We start from the raw sequence: 18462 nt of genomic DNA, 5'->3' as shown, positions 1-18462 counted from the left end.
TAACTATAATTCTGTGAGGTTTTATGTGAGCTTTGAGTTTTATTAGCATTTCTTTTATGAATGTGAGTGCCTTTGTATTTGGGGTATAAATGTTCAGAATTGAGACTTTGTGCTGATGGATTTCTCCTGTGATGAATGCGAAATGACCATCTTCATCTCATTTGATTGATTTTGGTTTGAATCTAACGTGTTAGACATTAGGATAGCTACACCTGCTTCCTTCTTGGGACCATTTGATTGGAAGATCTTTTCCTAACCCTTTACTCTGATGTAATGTCTGTCTTTGAAGCTTAGATGAGTTTCTTGTATGCAGCAGAAGCTAGATTCTGTCTTCGTATCCATTCTGTTAGCCTGTGTCTTTTTATAGGCGAGTTAAGACCATCAATGTTGATGGAAAGTAAGGACCACTGATTGTTAATGCTTGTTTGTTTTAGATTTGTTGTTGGCAATGGTATTGTTACCCTACTCCTTCCCAAATAGTTTCACCAACTAGGGACCAATCATTCAAATGTATGAGATTATTGGGGTCATTGTCATTCACATTGCCACACCATCACTGTTGCGAAATAGTGAAATACCCAACTGAAAACCTAAAGTAAATATTGACTTGGGTTGCTGGTCTCAGCTTTTGCTGCATGGTTGGCTGGTACTTTAATTTGGACTTGATCGTCATGTTGAAGAGTGACAAGTGGAACAAAGCAGCTCATTTAGTGGACAGGAAGCAAAAGTGAGGGGTTAGGGGCAGAGTCCCCAACACTCCTTTCAGGGGCATACCCCGTGACCAAGGATCCATACCCTGCCCCACCCCCCAAGCCTCTACTACGAGCATGGTGACCCAGGTTGGTTAATCAAGCATTCAGTATATAGACCTTTGGGGAACATTTAAAATAAAAACATATCCTCTGTACCTCTCTGTATATGTTATGGTTTCTGAATGTAAAATGAGTAGGTCTCTGACTTTTGTGCCTTCTCTTGAGCTCTTTTCCTTCTGTTTGTTTTGTCCACTTCTATTGTGTTAGTTTTTGTTTTATCTTATTATATTCTGTTTCATTGTTAACTCTTAGAAGCCTGGTTGTTTTCTCTTTTTTTAATTAATGCAACTTTTTATATTTATTTTTATGTTTTTTCCCCCTGTGCCCCTCCCAACCCCCATCCCATCCCCTTTCACGGGGGATCTTCAAAGTCTGTCATGTCATTGGGAGCAGGGCGTAGGCCCTCTCCCATGTGTCTAGGCTGGGAGAGAACCCCTCTCTGTGGAATGGGCCCCCAAAGAATAAGAGACAGAAAGGAGGTGGATCTGGATGGCAGGGGAGGTGGGAGGAACTGGGACGAGTAGAGGGAGGGGAAATCATATTCGGGGTATATTATGTATGAAAAAAAATCTATTTTCAACAAAAGGCGAAAAAAGATCAAAATAATAACATTTGGCACTGGTTTGCAAAACCTCGTGTCCAGGTATCAAATACGATTAGTCTATCTCCAGGAGTCACCGTGTCCCAACAGTCCCAGTATTGCTCAGAGGTCTAAGTCCAAAGTCCCTTGGAGACTGAAGTCAAATGCTTATTAGTGAGCCCAGTATAGTGACTGTATCTCTGTCAGGGTTCGGATCCCCTGAGCATGCACTGTACCTGGCAGAGACATTGATTTTTATTAGAAACACTTTTCAACAGGAAATTTCTGCCTCTGAAATCATGAAATATGACCTGCACAACAATAATCAGGTCTCTAGGATGTGAAGGGAACCCTTAAAGAAATGGTGACAAATGTAAAAAGGTTACGATGTGGATTCTTCAAGAATCTCACTAGCCTTAGAACTAATGGAAGGGCTACAGCGAGCTACTGCTGGTTATTTGGAGACTGAGAAGGAAATTAATACCCGTTGTGACAAATGTGAGCACTTTCTTTTTCACTTTTATTCTTTGTGGATTTGCATCATGCGCTTCCAATCTCACTTACCTCCCAGCCCCTTCACATCTACCCTTGCAACCTTCCCCCAAATCAAAACCAACTTTAAAAGAAAAACCGAAATCCAAACCAACCAAGCGAGCAACAAAAAAGAATCTTGTGGAAAGTTCTAGTGTGGCCCCTTGAGTCCCACAGTTCACCCTTTAGTCCATTCATCTTTACCCGCCTGTGTTCATTGCCACAAGTCATTGGTCTGGCTCGAGGCCTCTGCTTTCTGCTATACCAACAATAATAGGTTCTCACTGGGACCCCTCTTGGATATCCTGTGGTTGTCCTGTTTCATTGAGATCCTACTGTTTTCGGTCTGTAAATTCTTCCCCCATGAATGCTCCAGCAGTTCATAGATTTGGTGGATGTTGGGGTGGGCCAACTCATAACCTTTGTTCTGGGCCTGAATGGTAGCTAGGTTGGTCAGCTCATTGCTTTCCCTCATCGTCACTACTGGGCGAGCTCTCCATCACTGCCTTGACTAGCTCACCCAATGCAGCCTACAGCAAGGACAGGAGGGGCCAGTTCTCCCAGGCCCTGAGGTCTGGATCCCCCACACTCACATCGTCAGGACTAGACTGGAGTTGCAGAGTTCTGTGATTCTCTCCGTGTGTGTACCGTGAACCAACCGGGTCCTCTGCAAGAGCCGCGAGTATGCTTAACTACTAAGCCATCTCTCTAGTCCAACTAAAAGGATTTCGACAGTGACTTCTTTTTTTTATTTTATTATTTTATTTTATATAACAAAGTCCAATTAAATGAAAACAAACATTTATACACAATATTTGGGAATTTGGGTGTCGTTCTTTCCAAACTACTTCCTGCTGGTAAGGGGCGCTGTCATGGGGGATTCGAAGAAGAATCAGAAATCCTGGCTATAGTCTGTAGGGCTGTTTTGTCCAGCTGTTTTGAATGTAGGATCACCTTGTACTCTGTTTCAGGCGGTCTGGCGTGATCAAACCACATTAGTCTGGAAGGAATCCACATCTTTTCATTTTCTGTGGAAACAAAAATGGAAATCCTTTTCCCCAGTAACTTGTCCTTCAAATTAAATTTTGGAGTCAAAGCATTTTTTTAATTTAATTTATTATTTTACATTCGACAGTGACTTCTAATTGCTAAGTTTAAATAGGGTTACTTGCATAAGCATGAATAGGGGGCTATTTACTGGGACATGGAAAACTTATCAGTGGCCACACTGGTTGATATTGAAAAAAAAAATGACATCCTGTCTCCAGCCACCACTGAGTCTTTCTCAGCAGCCATTGATTGACTGTAGCTTCTCATCTAGGGCAGAGCCATGGGAAATTTACCCTATCCATGTTAGCATGTCATATTGTTGAGGTTTCGTGAGAGCAGCTTCCCTATTATATATAGAAGACACTGTCTTACAGAAGATGTTCTGGATCTCTGACTTCTCTTCTATGATATTCCCTGAAATTTAGATTTGGGCTTGCATCATAGATTTGTCAGCTAAGGTTGGGTACCTTATAACCCCAGATTAAAGAGTGGCAAACCCATACAGATATAAAGAGCATATAGAATACCAAATAGAGGGATCAGAAGAGAAACTTTCAGGGCATATTATAGTTAAAACACTAAATATACAAAAAAAAGGGGGGGAGTTTTTAAAGCTGGACTAGAAAAACTCATTAGGATAACAGCTTATTTCTCAATGGAAACCAGAACCATAAAAACCCAGAGAAATCTACTTCAAATTCTAAAACACCACTTATGCCATCAAAGACTATTGTACTCAGCAAAATTATCCGCCACAGGTGAAGGACAAAGGAACACTTACCATGGTATAAACAGACTAAGAGAATTAATGTCCATCTTCTTTGTTGCCTTCATCCTCCCTGAGTGGATGGGGGTGGGGTGGGGGGGTCACTGGGGGCACGGGAGGATGGGAGGCAGAGGGAACTGGGATTGATATGTAAACTAAGATTGTTTCTAAATTAAATAAAAAGAGAATTGATGTCCACCACACCAGCTCTACAGAGAATACTGGAAGCAATGCTTAGCACTGAAGAGAGATATAAGGGTAGCCAAGAGACTGTGGAAACACAGCGAAAGGAGCTGTCAGTGCTGAAAGACAAAGCAGGACTGAAAACACAAACAGCAACAACAACATACACACTTCAATAATAACTCTAAACACTGATGGCCTCAACCCTCTAATCCAAAGGCTCAGACTATTTGAATGGATTCAGAAATATGTGGGGAGCCCCAGAGCAAAGTTAGCATCTTAACAGCCATCTTGCCTACTACTCTCTTAGATACTAACATGCTGGTAATTTTCCATTCCCCTATGACTGTTTTCTTCTTAAACATGATGCAGCCTGACCCTGAAAGAGTCCCAGCTGCAGGCTTATCGTATAGCAACTTATCTTATAGCAGAACACCTGCTTGTAAGGACGTTCTGCCTCCCTCACATCCTCCCTTTGGCCCATTCCCTCATTTCTCCACTACTTAAACCCTGTGGTTATATTCATTAAATGAGACTTGATCAGAATACTGTCTTGTCTCCATCTCTCGAGTCTCCTGTCCCCTCAATCTCCCTCCCTCCCTCAGAGTCCCTGTCAACTGACCGCGCGGGCCAGGGCAGAAGTATTCCCCTTTTAAGTATACTTTTACTTCAAGCTCTTGTTTTATTTGTTTAAAGTGTCTTTTGTTATCAGTTTTGTCTCTAGAATTATGTTCATTTTAAAAATCTCATTTGAATCTTGATTCTGAAATTGACATAATACATCTAACAACGAACCATGTGCTTTGTATCATTCTTAGCATTCAAAAGCACTACTTTTGCGTGTTCCCAGATATGTGATCAGTTTTAGACTAAGTCTTACAGACTGATGAGAAGAACGCGAACTGTTGCGTGTTTGGGTGGATCTAGATATCTATTAAGTACAATTGATGGATGAGGTCATTTAGCTCCAATGCTTCTTTCTCCCTTTCCATTTTTTCTGTTTGAGTTATCTACTGGTGAGAATAGGGTATTGAAGTCACCTACTATTACAGTGCTGGTGTTAGCAGTGACTTTAAATCTGTTAGCATTTGTCTCATGAAACTAAGTGCACCTGTGCTTGTCCATTCTGCTTATAATTGCAATGTCCTCTCGATAGAGTGATCCCTAAATCGGTCACCTGTTCTCTATTTCTCTTGGTGTGTGTTGGCTGTTATGGAGTTTGTGACCCTTGGGAAAAGACCACGGACTCAATACAATTATAATTAAAAGAGTTATTGATTAACTGCTAACAGGATGAACCTGGGCCAAATTTGAGACTGCTATGGAGGAGAGGTACGGGGAAGAAACTTGAAAGGGGAAAGCCACACAAAGACCTTCCATATTTATGCAAAAAAAACAAAACCTGCTCAGTTCTGCCAAGTTAAATGATTAAGACTACTCAGTAGAATCTTTGGGTATCTGCTGTAAGCACGTTACAGAAGCAAGAAAAACAGTTGGCTATCTCATAATTAGTAGGTAGTCACAGCTGTACATATTTGGGTGGGTGGTTGGGGGAGGTCACTGGATCAGGGTTATTGGGAACTTATCTTCCAAGGACTAGAGTCAGGGACAAAAAGCTGGTGGGTACCAAGATGGATGCTGTCTTAGTTAGGGTTTCTATTGCTGTGAAGAGATGGCATGACCACAGCAGCTCTTATAAGGAAAACATTTAATCGTTGTGGCGTGCTTGTAGTTTCAGAGGTTTAGTGTAGTATCATCATGTGCAGGCAGACATGGTACTGGCTACATCTTAATCAGAGGACAACAGGAAGTATACTGAGACACTGGGCGGTATCTTGAGCACAGGAAACCTAAATGTAGCTGGAGTTTCTTTCCAGCCTGGTTCTGCCTCCCTTCAGCACCAAATAAACACAAGATGCTATATCAATTATAAAACTGTTGGCTGATGGCTAGGGCTTCTTACTGTCTAACTCTTAATTATTAACCCATTTCTATTAATCTAAGTATTTCCATGTGGTCTTATCCTACTGGAGAAGGGTCCAGACCTGTTACTCCTTCCTCTGCTACGTGATGTCTCTTGGCAGCTTCTCCCTGCCTCTCTCCCAAGCATTCTCATCTTTTAGTGCCATCTGTCTTCCTGCCTCTACTGGCCAATCAGTGTTTTAATCATCAACCAAATAAGAGAAGCATATATACAGGAGAACATCCCCCATCACCTAAAAGCCAGCCCCCAACAGTGATACACTTCCTTCAACAAGTCCATACCCACCCCAACAAAGCCACACCTCCTAATAGTGCCAGTCTGTATGAGCTTATGGTGGCCAATTACATTCAAACTACAGGTGCCTAGCATAAAATGGAGCTTCTTTTTTATTTTCATTTTCAGGTTTAAACTCTTGTATTTGCAAAAAAGGAAGTCCTAAGAAAATTTTCTTTTAAACTTACACATTCTCAACAAGTAACAAGAAGATTGGATGTAGTGGCATTCCTGTTAATCTGAGAATATGACTTTGAAAGAGCCTATGTTTGTGCTTTATAACCTCTCATGTACTGTAGCCATCTATGCATCATAGCCACTGGGTGCCATAGCCATTCATGTGCCATAGCCACTGTGTGTCATAGACATCTGTGTGCCACTAACTATGTGCCATCACCACAAATTTTGATACCAAAATACACATAAACATGCAAAAGAAAATATCAAAACTGATTATCTTTAGGTAATGTGGTTACAAGTAGTCTTCTAATCCAGAAGTCATTTTTCATATAATTTATTTAACTTTATTTTATGTGCATTGGTGTGAAAGTATTAGGTCCCCTGGAACTGGAGTTACCGACAATTGTGAGCTGCCATGTGGGTGCTGGGAATTGAATCCAGGTCTCTGGAAGAGCCACCAGTGCTCTTAACTACTGAGAAAATGGGGCTTCTTTAGTCATAACATTCCACACTGGCCCTAGATCATATAAATCAAATTGTTGATTCACATTTATGTAGGGATAAAGGTTGATATTTTAATTAATACATTAATTTTAATTCATCAATCCCAGCCCCCATTTTGAGAATCCCTATTTGTAACTCTCTGATTTTAACAGGTATTTGTAATCCTGAAGATGTCTGGAGGCCAGCATGAGCTTTGGTTTGCTAACAGACACCATATACAACCATTTGTCTTTTGACAGTGATAGAGGAATGGCTTGTTTGGTAGAGAGGACCTAGTTTCCTTTGGACCTAAAATTCAGGCCTTTTGTTAATGATAAGGGGTGATGTACCTCTTCTGTAACTGATTCTCAGATGGCATAGGATGTTGATGGCAGGCCCAGGAAAGCTGGAATGCTAGTCAAAGGCCAGGAGAGGACAGGATGAGGCTAGTGAAGCGTAGGTAACTTTGGAGCAGTCTGGAAGGCTGAACTGAAGCTGGTAGGAAATTTTGTCGGAAGCTTCTGGTTTACACTGGCTTCAAGTCCAGGTCTTGCTAGTTTCATAGGACCACCAGAGGCTAATGTGTTTGGAGCAGTTTTCAGTCTTTCGTTGATTGGAAATTGGCTGGGATAAATATATAGGCTAGGAACAGACATTCAAGTTTACAAACTTAAAGGAAAATCATACTTTTGGAACTTTTAAGCCTAGTAGTTGGGAGAGGGGAGGAGTCCCAAGACCAGGGAAGAGAAAGGAAGATTCCATTCTCAGGAATAGACAGGGGAAAACTTAGGCTGCACTTATTTGGAGTCTGTTTGAACTGTGACAGGAACATTCAAATCTTATGATTTTTTTTGACTCCCTGAAGCATACATGAATTTTTAGTTTACAAAAAGAGACAAAATTTTTAGGTATATTAGCATTACCATTGTATTGAAATTCACATTGTAGAACAATTGGAATAGACTCATGCTTTTGGGTCCTAGCAAAAACTATAGCTGTGGGTTAAAAAGCATGAACATTTCCCTGTCCCCCCCCCCATCCAGACATATAGATTGGATGGAGATGTTTTAGCCTGATGGAAAGCACCTTTTGAAGACAACCAAAGGAAATTTAAAATATTGAGCTGTGACTGAATAGTAAGCAGCTTATTATATTTGTAGATCTTAAATCATCTTCTTAGACCCTCAGAACTTATGTGTTTACATCCTCAGACCTTTATTTAACATAGGACATATTATTAGACCCCTAGCTTGAACTTTGAACCTTTTTATTAATCCATCTAATTATTTACTAGAGACTTGAGTAGTTGTCACCAAGAAGAGTAATTGAAAAACCATTCTTTAGTAAAAAGTTACACCCGAAACCTGTTTATCCTTAAATATGAAGTCTGTCAGCAATGACAAAGTTGTCTGCCCTTTGTAAACAAGAGACCCACTAGTTTTAACTAAGTAATGGCTTCACCAATGAACAAACAAGGTAGCTGCGGCTTCGGGTAAGGAGCTGGTTGCCTGCTACTGCCAAGCTGACAAAACTACAGTTACCCTATCCATCAATGCCACCAGAGATCTAAGAAGGGTACGTTATTGCAGGAAGTATAATCCAAATGGTCTAGTTAGCAATTAAAATGACAGAGACTAGTCAATAGTCTACTACCTAGACAGTCATCCTAGGTACCTGTGGTCACCATGATATTGGGGACGGGTACCAGGACAACACCAGTCTTCAGTCTCCAGACTCAGAAGATGAGAGACCTTTCCTGTGGAGGAGGAACATGGGAAGGACTGACCTTTGTGTAGTAGGCAAAGCAGGGCAGTCAACTTTCCATTGTCCTGCTTGTCCACAGTTTGGGTCACCCCCTAGCAGCAGGACAGGCAACGGGGCAGTCTTTCCGAGAAGTTAGCATTCTCACAATCCAGGTGGAGTCATTGTCAATGTGTCCGTTATCTTCTTGGAGACCTTGGTGGTCACTGCTAGGACCTGGGAGCCTCTGTCACAGTAAGTATAACCATTTTACATGTTATATTCTGACAAGTTTGAGACCTGATATTTATTAGTAGAGCTGAGCTAAATAACCACTTGCTAGTTTTTAGTTGTTTGTTTTAGGCCATACCTTGAAAACATACAGAAAGTTAAATAAAGCCTTTTACTGTAATTAATTACATTAGTCCTTAGCATGACTGCAAGCACGGAACATATCAAAGCTTAATCTTTAAAATTAAAATAACAATTTCTGGATTGAAGCTCTTTTCATGAATACAGCCTGTAAGGAGATTAGCAACTTTATATTCCTGGTCCTTACAGAGTGTACCATTATAGAATATAACAGTTTTTTGTATGACTCAGTTTACCAAGATAATCATAGCTTAACAGTGTTAGCAAAGACAAAGAGAAAAGTCATGTATTTTTAGGTCAGTTATTGCAAATCTGAGCAGGCCTCAGAAATGTATAATCCTTATTTATCAAAACAATTTATTAAACACATTTTTATTTGAAATTGTTGGGACAAAAATCATTATATAAAAATCTATCTTAACCCAAAATATACTGGGGACTTAGTCTAAAAAGGAGATAACCAGAGTTGATTTCAAGTTACATATAAGCATGCAGTAGTAAACTAAGAATATGTATAGATTTTTAACAGCATTTTTGTTGCAAGTTTAAGATAATTTGGGCTTGAAATTTTATAGTCCTCTCTTCTACTTGCAATAGTCTTACAGACCCTGACAGAAAGGAAATTTTCATTTTAGCAATTGCTTTGAATGTCCATGATGTTGTATGAGGCAACAATCTTTGTAAACCGGAACAAACCCAGGAGGAGACATCAAAGAGCTAGACATCTTTAGTTACACTTACTTAGCCATCTTTTTTTTTTAAATATAAATCCCATTTTTAATTGAAGTAATGTGAGACATAATAGTAACAAATAAACTCACCATTTGTTGTTTTCCCAAGGGGGTGTTAGGCAATATCTGGAGCACAGTACATATAGAAGCTTTCCCATTGTTGCATAGGCGGACCCCATCCTTAGTCTTAGCTTTTAGCCTGTATGCCTTGGTTCTACAAAAACCTTGAGGCTTCATGCAGTGAGGGTGGAAGTGCTTACTAGCAGCTGGAAGGGGTAAGTTGGTGCTTAGGGGAAGGTACAATGACCTTGTTTATCTCCCTCTTTTGAAGAAAAATCAGCCTTCAACAACTCCAGCTCTGGTTATTTAAGCAAGCATATTGTTATTGATTGGGAGATTTCAGACAGAAGGTTTTATCTTATAACGTGTGTGTGTGTGTGTGTGTGTGTGTGTGTGTGTGTGTGTGCGCGCGCGCGCGCGCGGGACCAAACAACCTGAAAAGCTCCTTTATCTTATATAGTCATTACGTTGTAGAATAACGTAAGTATTTGTAACACAGAAGTCATTAAACAGAAAACAATAAAAACCAGACATCCACAGGAACTCAAGGTTTTTTCATTTCTTTATAGCTTTTCATTTTACAAATGTTTAACCATGTCCAGTATCTTACATAGAAGTTTTATATTCTGGCTGTTGTACAGCATATAATGTCCTTTCTTGAACTGTTTTGTTCTTCTCTCTCTGTCCTAGAGTGGGTGGCAGGGGTAGAAATCTGCAGGGTCTCTAATCTGATTGGCTGGAGTGAGAAAGCAGCCCCGTGGGAATGTCTGTTCCTTTCCCTAAACTTAAGCCGGGCGCATGCCTTGAATCCCAGCACTAGGGAGGCAGAGGCAGGTGGGTCTCTGTGAGTTCGAGGCCAGCCTGGTCTACAGAGAGAGTTCCAGGACAGCCTCCAAAGCCTCAAAGAAACCCTGTCTCAAAAACAACCAGAACCAAAACAAAGCAGAAAACAAAAACAAAAACAAAACAACAACAACAAAAAAAAAACAAGAAAAAAAAAAACCAACAAAAAAAACCTTTCCCTAAAGTTAGATATTTCTTGTGTATTTGTTTCCTACAAGAATGGGCTTTCTGTTCTGGTTCTGATGCGTTATCTTTTCTCATCTCTTAGTATGTTCTTAAGTTTTCTGTTTCCTGCCTAAGCTACTCTTAGGTAATGATTCTCAGGTTCGCCCAAACACGGACTTTGACCACAGGCGATTGTGTCAATGTGTTCTATGTACAAAGCGTCCCCAGTTAGGGAACAGGACATAACCTGAGGGTAATTCAAGCTTCCAAACACTGGGCCTGCACCAGTGTAAATAATGTTATAAACTAAGGCAATGTTTGTAAAACAATCCACACTGTGAGGGCAACATGGTGTAAAATGTGGAAATCAGAGTATTTGACAGTTTATTAAAACGAACGGCCTAGCTGAGAATTCTTGATTAACCATTTTTTTTTTTTAAACTGAACTGAATTATTTAGGGGCATATGAAACACTTAGATTGGAGGGGGGGATGAAAAGTGAACAAAGGTGTTTTGGAATTATATAAAGAAAAATGTCCAGGAACTTGGAGTAAAGGCTCACTGGGTAAGAGCACTCATTGGCTTACAGAGGAGTGCGTTTGGATCCCAGTACACATGATGCCTCATAGCCACCCTTAGCTTTATTTCTAGGGATCTGATGATTTTCACAGGTATCAAGAGTGCATATGATACAATACGTGTATGCAGACAAAACACTCATACGTATAAGATACACTGAAATGTAACAGAAAAAATTATCTCAGTCACTTGTAACATATGTAACTACTGAAGATTCAGTTTCTTTCATTTTTTTTTTTATAAAGAATGTCTTCAAATTAGTAAGGAAAACATAAAATCTCAATGGAATAAAGGACAAATATGAATCCATAAAAAGGCAAAAGAAGATATGAGGTCCTTCATAAAGGTAGTCACGGGGCATGTAGGAATCAGAGCAACTTAACAACAGAACACTTTAAAATAGCATAAAAGAACTATTATCGCCAGTGGTGGCGGTGCACGCCTTTAATCCCAGCACTTGGGAGGCAAAGGCAGGTGGATCTCGGTGAGTTCCAGGCTACAGAGTGAGTTCCAGGACAGCCAGAGCTACATGGGGAAGCCCTGTCTTGAAAAACAAAACAAAAAAGAATGACCATCACTATATAGTGGAAGATGATGCAGGAGGTAAGAGTACAATAGGAACCGTGTACAGACAGACTTCTCATCCTGCGGTAGGGCTGAGTCCTATTAATCCACAGCAAACGCAGTGTCCCAGCTGTGATGCTGGGGCACATCTGTGCAACCTTGCTCATCTACAGAGAATATTGTGCATTTCTGCTGTTCCGCTCCATCTGTCCAGCCAGATGGGGTTGTTTGGGGTTTGTTACATAGATTGGGAAAGATCAAATATTTAAAGACAAAGTCTAGTTTCTACCGAGTGTAGAATGTTTGCTTTTCAGTATCTGTGAAGTCAGAAGAACTGTGTGTTGGGAACTAGGGCTGAAGCTCACTGGTACATATTTGACTTGCAAACACAAGGCCTGGTGTTTTGACCCACATCACCACAAAAATAAAAAAATAATCAGACACTGTCACAGTTGGGAACATCATGTAAATAAAACGTTACTTTAAGTCATAGGGAGATTTGTTTATGAAATCACTGACTACTCAGTCCAGGTGAAATGAAATTAATTCATAATTCTGTCATTAAAGGAGCTAGTATTCCTGGTAAACAAAATATCTAAACATGTTTTAAAAATGCCTGCAAAGGTCAATAAAGCAACCACATGCTGCTGTTTAATGGTGTGGTGGGAAAACTTTCTCAGATTGCGTAACTGAAAATATTGGTAGATCTCAAGTTTACATTTCTTATTATTTTAAGAACTTCATACGGTGCTTTTATTCCCTATTTCTATTAGTCTTTGAGAATTCCTTGTAATATTTTTTATTTTTGTACATAGTTTTCTTTTTTGTTTCTTAAAATATTTTGAAATTAAAATATAATTATCCCCTTCCCTCTCCTCCTTCTAGCCCTCTTCAAACCTATCTTGTTTTTATTCAATTGCCATTGTGGCATTTATGCATATTATGTAATATGTATCATGTGACATATGAAAGTGCATAAATATGTAAACACTTTTCTCAGTTTGTGTATTGTGACTTGTACATACATGGTTTCAGGCCTGACCAACTGGCATTAGATTATAGCCTGGTCAGGGGGCTCATCCCTGGGGAAGACTATTACCAACTGGCATTAGATTACAGCCCGGTCAGGGGTCTCATCCCTGGGGAAGACTATTTCTTCCACTCTCACATTCATTAGCTGTTTGTGGTTCTTTGTTTGCGTGTGCAGCCATGTGAAATTTTCCCCTTCCATGTTAGTATGTCTATCGGTGTTGTGTTTGTTCAGATCTTGTTGAGGGGGTCATGTTGTTGGGTTATCGTAGGTGAAGCTTGCCTGCCATGTCTGAAAGAAAGCATAATCTCATATCAGATTTCCTGGCCCCTTGGCTCTGCCAGTCTTTCCAGTTCTGCTTTCATGATATAGCCAGAGCCTGGTGCAGCATCTGTCTTTTAGGTATAACCAATGGTATTGAGCACCCCATGATTCTCTGCATTTTGACCAAATGCGGTTCTCAGTAGTAGCCTCCATCTATTGCACAGAGAAGTCTCTTTGACGAGGAGTGAGAACTACAATTATAAGAACAAATATTTAGAATGACGTTAGGAATTATACTAATTTAGTAAATAAAGTACTGATATAAAGCTCCTCTCTAAGATCCATGACCCCACACCTATTTATCACTTATCTTGGGTCCGGTGAACTTGTTTAAATAACCCTGCCTTCACTAGCCCAGGGAAGTTGGTAGGTTTCCAGTATCAGATGTGATTTACCCCTTATTGAGTGAACCCCATCTCCAATTAGAAAGCTGTTGGCTACAATCAAGATATTAATGTCACTATTGCATAATCAGGACTATCTTGCTATGTGGATCATTGTTGTGGATCACGGATGTCACAGCTGGGTAGGACCATTGGTTGTTTTCCTCTCTTGGAAGCTTGCGTAACACTTTTAGGACCAGTGAAAGCTAGTCCTTTGAAAAGAGACTTTCAGGTCAGATTTAGCTTGGAACCAAAGTACATAGTATCTTCAGCAATGGGGACTCACCTTCAACCTCTGGGGGCGACCAAGGGGGTATGATGTGTTTTGATCATATCCATCCCATCCCTCATCTTACTCCAGATCCACACCCTCTTACCTGCTCATCCAACTGTGTATCCTCATTTTTTGAAAATATGTCGAGTCCAGTATGTACTGCCTATATATTCTTGGGTATGTGCATATCCACAGCCTACCAAGAGCCATACCATTGAAGAACCAACTCTCCCTCTCCCAGGATCTGTCAATTGCCAGCAGCTCCTCAGCTAGTGATGGGACTTCATGCCTACTTTCCCTCTTCATGCTGGGATTTTGTGTGGCCTGAGCTTGCATAGGTCAAGTACGTGTTGTCACAATCACCATCAGTTCCTATGTTCAACTTTGTTACATCCAGAAAACGCTGTTTCATTGCAGTGATCCACTGCCTCTGGAGTTTACATCTTCTTCCCCTTCTTTTGCAATGATCATTGCACCTGGGGAGGAGGGGATATGATATAGAAAACCCATAGAGGGCTAAGTATACCAGTCTCTTATTCCCTTCACCTTGGCAAGTTGTGGGTCTCTGTGTTAATCACCATCGACTACAGAAAGGAGCTCCTCTGGTGAGGGTTGAGAGGTGTATGTATCTGTTGTTTTTAACTAAGTAAGTCTCTATAGTTCTGCTTTTCAGTAAAGACTTGAAAGCTAGATGTGATGGGGAATGTTCTGTATACATGCTTGTTTTATTGGTTGATGAATAAAACACTGATTGGCCAGGCAGTAAGTGACGTAGCACAGCAGCTAACCATAGAAGTCTGGAGATCTGTACAGACAGGCAGGAAGTGACTGATGAAGCTGGGTAGAATCAGAATATAAGCAGAGACAAACAGGAAATCACACTCTTCTCTGCAGAGATGTATTAGGCAAAGGAGATGCAGGTCCATCATTCCCGGTAAACCAAGACCACGTGGGAACACTTAGATTTTGATAGAAATGAGTTAATAATTAATTCTCCTAGTTCTAGAGGGTAAAAGGGAGGGAGGGAGAAGGAACTGGATCAACATGTAAAATTAAAAAAAAAAAACAATGAAGTAAAATAAAAAAACAAAGAATGTGTTAATCGTTTTAGGCAAATGATTGTTTTAACACTTTAGTTTTCATTTTTAATAAAACATTTTATTGTTCATTAAAAAAAATAATTAAGACAGAGCTAGCCAATAAGAAACTATAGCCATTGGCCAACAGCTTTATCACTAACAGAGTCTCTGTGTGTTACTTGGGGCTGATGCAGCTCTGGGACCAGGCTGGCAGGAAACTTCTGATAACACAAATGCTGCGGTGAAAACCTCAGAGAGGCAGAGAAAGCACCCAGCTGCTTCCTCCTTCACTGATGTCCCAGGAAGAGAGATTTCTCTTATGCCATCTCAAACAAAACCTCCCCCCGCTGTATGCCCCTCCCTTCTACTTCCTGTGCATCTCTCTCCATCCTCTTGACTTTCTTTTATACTCTATGGGTTTTTTTGTTTTCTTTTATTTCCTGTCACTGGTTACTTGCTCCATCTCTTGACCTATGGTGAACTTTATTTAATCATGTTTACAATATTCAAGCAAAAACCTCTTGGATTAAAGGTGTGTGCTGTAGGGCTGAAGCTAGAAGCAGGTTTTTCCCCAGCAAATCGTGCAATGTCTGGTTCACAGTGTGATCAAATGTCCTGCAACGCTTATCTCTGTTTGTATAATGAGAAGGTTTTAGACGTTGGTTTAATACTGTGTTCACTCAGTAGAATAAATGAACATGGAGTACTAGGTTCTCCCCTAGGGCCTCTAACTTGTCAAGCCATAGGCTTTTAGCCCCAGCCATGGTGTGACAGAAATAGTTATTCTGATGAGGTACCTCAGAACTAGAATGACAGATATCATGTATTTCCTATCATTTGTGCATATTAGTGTTGAATCTTCAGTTATGTGTGTTTTTCTTGGAGTACCCGTAAAAGTCAGGAAATTATTAAGTGCCTTGGGGGGGGCATTTCCAAGGGAGGGGAGATGAGATGTCTTAGAATAAAGAGGTAAAGAGGAATAAAGAAAATGAAAGGGTTAAATGGGGTGAGAGGTATCAGGACAGGGTAAAAGGAAAAACAGGGAGGAATAAATACTGCTAAAGACATTTTTAAAAATTCATATAGAGACTTACAACTGTAGAAGCTTCCTGACACACACATACACACACATTTTTAAAAGTTTAAATGGTGTTACCCTATAATGGGGCAACAATGTCCCTAGTAGACACTACAGACTAACAAAATGCCCATTGCTGGGAAGGGGTACCTGTTTGGAGGAGTTTTTGAGCAGTGAGTTTCCATAAGCAACCACCAAACATTACAGGGTATTGACTATGATCTTCACTACCCTCCAGAATTTGACAGTAAGACTCTATTGCTGAAGATACCATATACTTGATGATAAAACATCAAGAAATCAAGCTGATACTCACCTGGAAACTTCATCCCTAATGGGTAGCTTTCATAATGTTGGAACGTTCTGTGCATGCTATTAGGGGAGAAAAAATAATCATGGATCTTAATCAGATGCAAACCTTGCAAGCTATTGTAAAGACTGACCTGGCAAGACATGTCCACCTGTGTAACAGTGGCATTAATATTATAGGAAGAACTAACCACTTTCTCATTGGATGTATGGTCCACTCCACAAAATGTATAACCCATCCCTGGCACTATCATTGGGGCCAAGTGTCTGTGTATAGATAAGTCATAATCCATATGGGAGATCTGATGTTTCAATAGCTATCAAGCACTTTAAAATATTTTTATTGCTTTATACTCATTGTGCATCCCACTGTATTTTACAAAAACAATCTCTGTCAAGTATATTGTACATATTGACCTATTCACCACTCTCTTGCCTGTTTCTTTCTCCCTATCTTCCATCGAAGGGCTAAGAAACATGAATTTTTTGAAAACGATTGAATATTTGAATCATGAGGGAAATACAATTGAAAACAATATGGGGATTCTGCATGGTTCTGGTCGGAATGGACATCATAAAGGGAAGATGATGAGCACAAGTGTGATAAGGATGTCAGAAGAACACCCCTTACATGCTGCTGATGGGAATGTAAAGTGATGCTGCACCTGTGGGGACTGGTATGGAGAATCCACAAGCAACTAAAGCACAGTGACTGTTAACTCGGCCATCCTCTTGGATATATATATATATATATCCAAGGAGCTTCCAGAGAGCTTGCCACAGAGATACTCCCACATCCACGTGTTTGATGCACTATTCAGCACAATAAATTTATAGATTCAGTCTATGATGTGCTTTTAATTTGTATTCCTGTGATTATTAAAGAGAAAGATCAGCATAAATCTTAATGCTCTTTAGCATTTATTTTGTATGTTTATCTAGTCACAAGTTTTGCTCTCCTTCTTATGGAGCTATTTTTCTTACTCATTTGAGGAAATTCTTCACAAATAATGAATCTCAGGTTTTTTTTTTTTTTTTTGTTATTGTTGTTCGTATTTACTGCAAGTAATTTCTCATGGACTGGGCTAAATGTATTTATCTCTCTATATTTTCAAACTTTACTAAAAGTCCCATGAGTGAAAGGAGGAATTTGTTGTACTGCCTACCAACTAGACTATCACAGATTGTTTGCATTTTGTTACCAGTGTATTGCCTCCCTCCCTCCCATCCTCTCCATGTCCCTGTGATCTATACATCTTCTAAGACCCTGGAGGCATCCATTCCATGACATTTCAGAAAGTCTTGGCTCAGATGTTCATTTTAGTAAGTAGTTTTCTCCATTGATATCCATATTTTGTACTATGCTTCCCTAATAACCTGGATTATTTTACAAATATTTCCTAAATTGACAGCATTATGTGTAATGGGACAAGCCCAATGTTTAGAAGCTTAAATTACCCTTAGATTATGTTCTGTTCTCTTCCCAGGAAAGATTTATACAATGAACAGATTAAGAATCTCTCCAGGGGTCAAATTCTGTGTTTTGTGGGAACCTGAGAATCATTACCTAACAGTGGTGCTTGTGGGAAACAGAAGACTGAAAAATGAACAAAGAGATGAGAGAAGACAGTAAAACCAGCTTCGAACAAAAACCCATTATTGTAGAAAGCCAAAGGTAGGTAATACCTACGTTTAAAAAGAAGAACAAGGTTAGAACAACATCACTAAGAATGATTCTTCAAAGGGATTGGGAAAAATTAATTTTTTAAATGATTTTATAAAACTAATGAAACCTTCATTAGTGTGATTTGTTTTTGGATTGGTGGAAATAGATTAGATGAAATTAACAGAAGGATGGTGTCTTAGGAATACTATTGCTGTTGGTAAAATGCCACGACCAAAGCAACTTGGGAAGGATAGGGTTTGTTTTTCTTAGATGGCCACATCACTGTTCACCACTGAAGGAATCAGAACCAGAACTCAAACAGGGTAGGACATGGAGGCAGGATTTGATGCAGAGACCATGGAAGAGAGCTGCTAACTAGCTTGCTCTCCATGGCTTGCTTAGCCTGCTTTCTTACAGAACATA

The sequence above is a fragment of the Phodopus roborovskii genome, unplaced genomic scaffold (assembly GCF_943737965.1).
Source record: "Phodopus roborovskii unplaced genomic scaffold, PHOROB, whole genome shotgun sequence".
Lineage (NCBI taxonomy): Eukaryota > Metazoa > Chordata > Mammalia > Rodentia > Cricetidae > Phodopus > Phodopus roborovskii.
This window is presented reverse-complemented; position numbering follows the sequence as displayed.